The sequence below is a fragment of the Sitophilus oryzae genome, unplaced genomic scaffold, assembly GCF_002938485.1.
Source record: "Sitophilus oryzae breed Bouriz unplaced genomic scaffold, Soryzae_2.0 scaffold_227_pilon_pilon, whole genome shotgun sequence".
Lineage (NCBI taxonomy): Eukaryota > Metazoa > Arthropoda > Insecta > Coleoptera > Curculionidae > Sitophilus > Sitophilus oryzae.
Genome location: NW_022146782.1, coordinates 1,927,774 through 1,937,928, shown reverse-complemented (window position 1 = coordinate 1,937,928; position 10,155 = coordinate 1,927,774). Strand labels below are relative to the sequence as shown.

The 10,155-nt window shown below is 32.6% G+C and overlaps 1 protein-coding gene across 1 annotated transcript in view; it reads right to left on the bottom strand.

Moving 5' to 3' along the window:
- LOC115884362 (monocarboxylate transporter 2-like) overlaps window positions 1–10,155 on the bottom strand; it is a 129,821-nt gene that overhangs the window by 45,415 nt on the left and 74,251 nt on the right. The gene's annotated exons all lie outside the window — the stretch shown is intronic.

The following is a 10,155-nucleotide window of genomic DNA, read 5'->3' as shown; positions in this document are numbered from 1 at the left end:
TTAAATTGTCTATCAAAAAAATTATATTAAATAACAACTAGATTTAAACGGTAATAACTTGTTGAACATAAGTTGAACACAATATCTGATGAATAAATAAACTTCAGCAAATATTTAGTATTAAAATCTTTGATACCCTTGGAGAAAGGAAGCCTTAAAATTTTTACTGCAATTTCATAAATATGAAAATATTTCAAAAACGGTAAAAGTGTGATAAACCTTAATCACATTTACCTTTATTTCAATCGTAAAATCTAAAAATAGAATAATATACAGGGTGTTCCATTTAAAAAAAATATATAACTATAATATTTTTTAATTGTTTGGGACACTCTGTATCTTGTAAAATTATTTTTAAATTTGTAGCTCTAATAGTACTTCAACGAACCCACAACTTACAATTTGTAAAAATCTAATCTTGTGGCTACAATACTCCGGGTCGTATGTGGTGAACAACCCTGTATAATAGCTTTGAGAGTTTTTACACTGTCTACACGCGATATTACACAGTTTAAAGGTATTAAAACCTGGATTTTTTCTGTATTATTAATGTTTTTTTATGACGAAAAAGCTAAGTAGTTTAATACAAAAAGAAGAATATTAAACAAGAAAAACACCTTAACGCAAATTTAAAAAGTCCTTTTTTTCTGAAAAGCGCAGCAAGATTTTCAGGTATAAAACTCACACCGGGTCATAATTTATGAAAAGCCTTTTCCTTTAATAATCCTAAATAGGACGCGTAAAATTTAACGCAGTAATCAAAATTTATACCTTTATTTTTGCTTACTCCTTATTTTATTCTTTACATTTTTATTATAAATTTATAATCTACTAGCACAGATTATACAGATTATAAACTTTGTTTTTTCTTTATTGTTTTTCGTGGTTCCAATTTTCGGAATCGGGCACTAGTTAGGTTACTAGTTTGCGCACATGGCACGCCCACTTATGGCCTCTAAAATTGTGCACAGCGCCTGACCGGCACAGTTATTAGACAGATATCGGAAAACCGAATAGCGTCATCCAGTATTTACGCGTACTTTATCATGGTTACGATATGCGCGAGTCAATTTTTAACGCAACACCCGCTGATAACGTTACCGCCTGACGTAATTTGCGGATCAATTACACCAAGCTCTATTTCTAAATAACGTTTAAAAATTGATTAAATGGGCATGTGCGGGTATTTGACAACCGGGGCCGGCCGGCGAGATCTTTTATTTTAGGTTATGTTTGAATTGTTTTGAATTATTACTTGAGTTTTATTAGGTAATTTGATATTTAAGTAGCTGGGATTAGTTTCAATTAAATAAATATGGCCCAAAATATGGATTCCACCTCTTCCAATATTAAAGAGGCTTAGGTTTATAGCAGATGACGATTTAGCCTTTCTAAGAGAATTTGTTGCTTGTTGCCCTAAACCCACTGGCAGACGTTGAACAATAAAGCACTGGAAACTGGAAATAAGCACTTTAGCCCTTTAGTTTTAAAATACCTAGTAAACAAAACAATTTCAAAGTTTTAAATTCAAAGTTAGGTTAAGTTTAAATAGCGGACGCGACGCGAACAGAATTCTTTCCGATCCGATAACTATAAATGAAGAGAGTTAATACCACCTCACGTAAAGAAAATAACACCTGGCCTTATTAACGTCCATGCACGCTATTCGGTTTAGCGATATCTCTCTATTACGCTGTTTATTGTTATTTTACGCGAGTTTATTTTTGCGCATAGGAAATTTTTCCTCGTTCGCACATCGTTATAAAAAACAATTTTTGTACCACGAATTAGGAACAAGATTTTTATCTGTATAGGATACCTAATCTGTGCTACTAGAAACAGTTAATTATATTGTTTATTAGGAGTAAAAATGATGAGAGATCAAAGACATGCTTGAAGAACTTAACGATGCATTACACGAGATTGGACTAACAATAAATTTTGACAAGACTAAGATAATGACTAATATGGTGCCCAGCGAACACATACAAATTCACAACAACAGAATAGAATTAGTCCACAAAAATCTATACTTGGGCCATGAGATCAAAATAAGCAGAGATAACCAAACCTGTGAACTGGCTAGACGAATTACCTTGGGATGGGCGGCTTACGGAAAAATGAGGGACATCTTTAGAGCAAATATCCCAATACACTTGAAAAGAAAGGCATTTAACCAATGTATTGTCTTTAATTTTCAAATTTGATAGAATATTTTATTTAGCAAGATAATTTCTTTTTATTTTTTTATTTAACGCACTACATTAGAAAAAAATCGGAAGAGCCGCAAAGAAAAAGTCCCCCTTTATTTTTTTCATCTTATATTCTCTTTGAGGCGGTTTCCATCAAAATTCGACGGATAAATTTTTAAAAACACCCACCTAGCTCTCACTTCTACCCTGCAACTTTGCCGAGTTATAAATTTATCAAAGTTGCCGGGGCGCGCCAAAAACCGATCATGGTCAAATTAAAAATTAAAATTTTAACGTGGCGCGCCCTCTGCTGTTGGCTAGTTTCCAACTCGATCATCGCTGTCAACTAATGCTATATCAATGCGGAAAGTGCGACTGCGAACTTTAACGGGGTCGAAAGTTTTCATATTTCAACAGGTTGGTAGAGTTGCCGCTTTATTTGTACGAATTTCAACTGTCAGAATTTTGAGTTTAGTTATCTATACTGATTAATACTGATTAATCACGATCCTGCTCAAACCACTCAATGTAAGAAGCTCAATTTTGGCATACAGGTTGATTCTAGGGTGTAGAGGTTCGATAAGAAGGGATTTTTCGAAATTCCGGTTCCAAGAGGGTGAAACCACCCCTTAAATATTACAATATTTTTTATTTAAAAAATGGTCAAGTTTCCGAAAAAACGCTTAAACACGTATATTTTATTTTGTTTTTTTACATATTTTAAGATTTTTTAAAAATGTATACAGGGTGTTTCGAAAAATCTGGTCATTGATTAATCACGATCCTGCTTAAAGGGCTTGACGTAAAAAGCTGATTTTTGGAAAACAGATTGACCTTAGGGTGTAGAGGTTCGATAAGAAGGGATTTTTTGAAACTCGAATTCTAAGGGGGTGAAACTATCCCTCAAATATTAAAATATTTTTTATTGAAAAACCGGTGAGTTTTTCGGAAAATCTCTTAAACACGTATATTTTATTTTGTTGTTTACATATTTTAAGATTTTTTATAAATTTATACAGGGTGTTTCATAAAATATAACCATTGAGTAATCACGATTCTGCGTAAACTTCTTGACGTTTAAAGCTGATTTTTGGCAAACGGATTGACTGTGGGCTGTAGAGATACGATAAGGAGGGGTTTCTCGGATACACCCTGTATACATTTTTAAAAAATCTTAAAATATGTAAAAAAACAAAATAAAATATACGTATTTAAGCGTTTTTTCGGAAACTTGACCGTTTTTTCAATAAAAATATTGTAATATTTAAGGGGTGGTTTCACCCTCTTGGAACTGGAATTTCGAAAAATCCTTTCTTATCGAACCTCTACACCCTAGAATTAACCTGTATGCCAAAATTGAGCTCCTTACGTTGAGTGGTTTGAGCAGGATCGTGATTAATCAGTATGTATGATAGATTGCTGTTAAATAAATATTAGTTCCACAACACGTTCTGATATGATTCCTCTGTCTTAATATTTTTTTAATTCATGGAATAATCATAATATAGCACGCGCCAAATTCTAAATTCGTCTATTTATCTAATATTAAACTTTGTCAAAGAAGAAAAATAATAATTATGAATATACTTAAACTCAATCAAAGCGAATCCCCAAACCGACGTATTTATAAAACATTTACATAATCTTCCGACGAATCATATTTCATTAAATTTTATACAAACTCTCTATCTAAACGTTTAGCTTTACTTTCGGAAATTAATTAACGAATTCAAAGGGATCATTAACCGAAATTATGAAAACGCTAACGCTTTGAACAATACAAATTTCTCTTTTAATTAATTTAATTATGGTGGAGAAACATCCTCGTTGGAGAAACGATCCGTTTATAACAGTTAGCGGCTGTTTGACTTAATTTTTAATATAAAAATGAGCAAACTTTCATTCTCTTAAGTTAAAATTCTGCAATTTTGCGGCCGGTTAGTTTTAAGTACGGTTATAACTTCGCTTAAATTCTAGGGTTTCGGTTAAAATTGAAATAAAAAATAAACAAAATACGAGTAGCGGAAAAAGGGGCCAAAAAAACTTAATGCAGAGAATAAGCATATATGTAGGGTTCTTTGGCCCCTTTTTCCGCTACTCGTATTTTGTTTATTTATATATACCCTACCTAAGCCTTCTTAGCTCCATCTACGGTAACGTGGATGAAGCAAGCATGTTTGTCCAGTAGGCCGCTGGTTTTAATTTTGGCGCCACAATCTGTGATTGTCACAGCTGCCGCTAGATGGCGTATAGCGTCTAGCACTCTCGCCATAGTAGTACGTTTTGTACTTAAATGCTATTCTCTGCTATTCGTTGGTCAAATCGAGGCAGGTGGATGACACTTCTTATGGGAGAACTGGCAATGGTTGAAAACTTGACTACAAGCGATTTTCTAGGAATCTTCCTTACCGATAAATTATTGACAAGAGTGACAGATAAAGCCTTGACGTTCTTTCAGTATTCCAGTTCATCTCTTTTTCTTTCTAAAGTGTACGTTGAAAGGAGACAAAAACAATTTTTGGTGACCCATAATTTGTTATTCGAACACGACTTTTCTCCTTGTCGGGTCGTTGACGTTGACTTGTCGCCATTTTATATCTTTTGTTTACACGCTACATTTTGCTTTGCAAATTTAATACAAAAATTAGGCAAATATAGGTTTTTAATAAAACTCCTCGAACTAACGTGTAGGTAAGTGTTGATATTTTTTTTTTCATCTTAACATGCTCATTGTCGTTCTCCTGATTTTAGGTGACAGAAAAGGATCATCAAATCAAATTGAATTTTATATTTTCTTTCCTATTTATCTTTCCTCAATATCAACGAGATGAGCCCTCGGAAGAAAGGGACCATAGTACAAAACAGAAAGGTGATCTTTTTTCTTTCCACTTCGGATATTGAAATTATTATATACTGTAGTTGTGTTCGGCATTATGCTCTGAGAAATATAAATAAACAAAGAACAACAGATATAAAGCATCCCAGAGGAAAAGAGAGGCAATACCTGTATGTACCCTCTCTGATATTTGTGAAAGTTACAGCAAAGTATTGTTGTAAATATCATCTTTTTGATCGACCTGAAAACTTCGAGCAAAAAGATGACACTTTCAACAATACCCTGACAGATATCAGAGACGATACAGGTTTTTCCTCTCTTTTCCCCTGGAATACTTTTAATTTATTATTCTTTGTTTATCTAGATTTCTCAGGGCACTATGAACGAACTCAGCTTGTATGTTTGAAATAATCGTCCAGTTGGCTTAAAAATGATGATCGAAGACATTTCCCATATAATTTTACTTTCAAAATTATGATATATATTTTATTTCTAAGCCATCTATGACGCCATTTTTTTCAGTTTTGTTATAATTAATTTTGTCTCTTGATCTACTTGTAACATTATTCTCTTAATTTTATTAATTTATTGTGGTGAAATTAATTTCTGTTGTATATTTGATATTGATATTAAACATATTTTTAAAAAATGGTGTATTTTTTTAACTCAAAAAATACACCATGTTTTTGTGTATGTCATAATTAAAAATAAATGAAGAAATAAATTCTTTTGTTTTTTTAAACTTCCCGCCATGCGTGACAATTTAGCCCGTAGTTCCTACAAGCGAAATTGGGGGCGCTGGTAGCAGTAGACTTGTCGACAGTGTCAAATTTAAACGTCAATTTCACTTTCCAATATTTAGCAAGGCGCTCGCACTTCTTCTTGTGTATGTGTTTTGTGGATCGAGGGTTACAGCAAAGTCGGCCTGACAATGGAGAAAAATCTCCAAAACCGGTCGTCGAATGGCTGTTCCCTTCGGTCTGATGAACTTAATGCAGAGAATAAGCATATATGTAGTGTTTTTTGGCCCCTTTTTCCGCTACTCGTATTTTGTTTATTTATATATACCCTACCTAAGCCTTCTTCGCTCCATCTACGGTAACGTGGATGAAGTAAGCATGAAATAAAAAAGTTTTCTGTAAAGGTTTCGTTATGGCAGTTAGATATTTTTTATATACAGGGTGGTCCGAACTATATTCCGGAAACTCCGGCAGCATATTCTGCAGATAAAAATAAGTAAAAAAGTTCGTATAAATAAATGTCCTAAAATGCTTAGTTTCGGAGATACAGGATAAATAGATATTTCGATTTTTTCCAAATAATTTCTGAAGTAATGTCAATATTTGGATGAAAATTTGTGTCTGGGAGTTTTTGTAGAAGCCACCTATATATTTTTTTAACTGGTCTAACTTTTCGTCCGTATATGTATAAAACTCCAATTCCAATTTTGTTCCAAATTTCCAAAATTCCAAATTGGACTTCTACCAACCTAAAGAGCAAGCTGGTTTCCGTTCCGAATTTGGTACCAACGATCATCTGCAGTGTTTAAAATCCTTAATAGAAAAAACCATCGAATACAATCGTCCCCTAGTACTGATATTTGTCGATTTTAAAAAAGCGTTCGATACGGTAGAATTACGGGCCATCATAACAGCGCTACAAGAATGTAGAATCGACCATCGATATTGTAACATAATAAAAAAACATATATGACAATGCTACAACAACTGTAAATCTACATTCCACAACTAACCAGATAAAAATAAAAAGGGGAGTTAGGCAGGGCGATACGATGTCGCCAAAATTGTTTATTGCTGTTCTTGAGCATGCATTCAAAATACTGGCTTGGCAACAAAAAGGAATAGTTATCGATGGAGACAGACTCAACCACCCACGCTTTGCGGATGATATCGTTATAGTGTCACATAGTCTGGGAGAGATGAAAGACATAATGTATAAAATAAATAGTTAAAATAGATCAGCAATTTTTGATACCCCTGTATACATTTAAGGAAGCAATCAAATTTTTTAGTAAAGTTTATTTCTCTGGCTTGAAAGTCAGCACCAGAATTAATTCTGAAAATTAATGTACAAGGTGTTACCAAACCTTTTTATTATAGCATGAATATTTAAATCTCTTTAAATATCTCAAAACCAAAGCTTTTAGACATATTAAACCCTTATAATAAATGCCTTATTTTATGTCCAAGAATCCAAAAATAAAACAAAATACCGGGTGTGCCATAAGAAAAAATATAACTTTGGTATGGATCTTAGTTCTGACACACCCTGTACATTTAAAAATAATTTTAAATTACGCGCATTGCCTCTCTACATATACCCATAAAATATTTTGTTTCTACATCATTCCGTTTTCGTATGATCAACCGAAGCGAATGAGGCGCGCAACCCTGTATATAAAATTATATGGGAAATGTCAACGATCGACATTTTTCAAAGCCAACTAGGCGCCATTTTATTCGATCATACGGTTTTAAGTGAATAATAATAAGTAAATAATAAGTCAATGAAACATTTTTTTGAGTTATTTTATTTATTCTATTTATACTGAAGTTTTTTCCTATTTGAATGGATTTATACAAGGAAATCTATGGCAATACTGGGCTAAATGAACCGAGAAATACTTTTATAACAGGAAAAACGGAAGAAAATATCACGTTTCGGCGAATTTCCTAGGAAATATGAGGGCAAGAAATGGCCACAATAATCGTGACCCAAAACCAACGACGGGTTAATTTTAAATTTACGATGTTCGTGTTCCAGTGTTATATTTCATTCCATCTAAAAGTTGGTAAACAACTTACATTTAGCAACCCTTTTCAATACTACTTCATTGTTTTGAAGTGCCTGTTTTACGTAATTTATTATTTTTATTTCATATTGTATAACAAAACATACGCGACGACCTCTAAATTTTTAGTTTATTGTCTAAAAAAAATAATAGACCATCGTAAACCCTTAATATTCACAATAAACCTTGCCCCAAAGACGATTCATTTCCCATTTTAATTACATGGGAATTTGCCACTTTTTGCAAATATTTTTTTCTCTCGATCTTGTTCTCTCGCAGCCATGACAATTACATATTCTTGTACAGGGTGAGTCAAATTCGACGCTTTTAAATGGAAACACCCTTTTCTATAGGAGATAGACGAAAACTAATATCGGTGTCTGGAGCTCAATTTTCATCAAAAACATGGTGGTGAAAACCGCACATCAATATCTGTTACCGTTTCGGAGTTACGGGGTGTTTTTCAAAAATGTGCATTTTTAACAAATCGCTGTAACTTTTTTACTAAGGAAAATTTTGTATTTCTATGAAAACATTTCCAAAGCACCTTTTTACGTAGAATTTAATGATTTAAGTATAATTTTTTTAAAATTAATAATTTAAGAGTTATCAACAGAAAAATTGATTTTTTTATTTGGGACACCCTCTATATTTTTAATTAACTGAAAAGAATTTAAAATTACCTTTCCAAAAATATAGCACACTTTGATATTTTCTTATGATCCCCTTCGAAATACAGAATTTTTAAAAGTTCGCCACTTTTAACTAGTAGGCTTTGGACTTTGGACCCCTTATTGATGATATGCCCTTAATGGAACTCGAAAACATATTTTTCCAGCAAGACGACGCACCGCCTCTGAACGCTGAAGTTATCAGCAAATTTTTGCAGCCAATTTCAAGAATAATTGAATAACTAACCAAGACCCCAGCCGTTGGCCGTCGAGGCCGCCTGACTTAGTGCCCATGGACCTAATCCTATGGATATATTTGCGGAAGAATAAAGGTTCCTTATTCTTCCGTATAATCTAGACAAGAATTAGAAATACTTAGCAGTTATGAGAGGGTATCTTTCAAACCCACTGAGTTAATGAATTCCGCGAGAAATGTTCAAAAACTGCCCCGTCTGTCCATAACAGAAGACGGTCGATATGTCGAACACCTGTAGCAAAATCTTATGTCTTGGTTTGCTATTTATTTTTATTGTTATTAGATATAAACAATGTATTTCTTATTTGGGTGTTATGTTTGATAGTCATCTGCGTTGGAACAACCACATAACAACACTAGTAAATAAATTGCGTAGACTCGTGGGCACATTTAAATATTTACGCGAATATCTAGACGAAAGACATCTCATAACAATATACTATGCACTATTTCAATCACAAATTTGTTATGGAATAATTGGGTGGGGAGGCGTAGCTGATAAATATCTAAAAAAATTAACTGTTTTACAAAGGTGGATATTAAAAATTATACTAAAAAAGCCCTTACTGTATCCATCTGATAGATTATTTTTTGATAGTAATGTTCTCGATATTCGCAAATTACATTTTTTAAAATTAGTTATTTTGATACAGAGAGGAGGTTTAAAAAAACAGAACTATCACATCAATATGACACCAGAAAAAAGTCGGAAAATCTACTAACACTAAGATGTAAGAAAGTAATTGGACAAAAAGGCTCTGAGTATCTTGCGCCGAAGTATTATTCGAAATTACCTGTTGAGATAAAACTCTAAAGAACTTAAAACAATTTAAATTTTTAACAAAGAAATGGCTAATGGATTTAGATTCATATCAAATTGGAATTGTGACTTGTTAAATCAGGACATAAATGGTTGTGTCATTCTCTCCAATCAGGCAGAGCAAATACGTGTGATAATAATGGAAAAAAACTACTGTTTCATTTTCTATTTTTTATATGTATGTTGATGTATTTGGTATTCAGGAGGTTTTTATTGTGGAAGTATTTTTTACATATTACCGGTTTGTTGAATTTTAGAGTGTATTTATAATTTAAGTGTTTTCTAAAATTATAGTTGTAAATCTATGCCTCGCACAAAAAATGTTTCATTTTTTCTGAGGTAAATTTATGTTTATTGTATGTTTATTTATTGTAACATTGTAATTTAATAGGTATATAAATAAACATTATTATTATTATTATTATTATTATAGTTTAAATGTGTTGATGTTGGTTAAATATATTTTAAATTGTTATAAAATTCTGCATCTCTCATAGCAAATATTATTTTCGTTTTAATTGATGCTCACAGCTTTTTTGCATTACAGCCGGTGCCGTTCAAAGCCTAC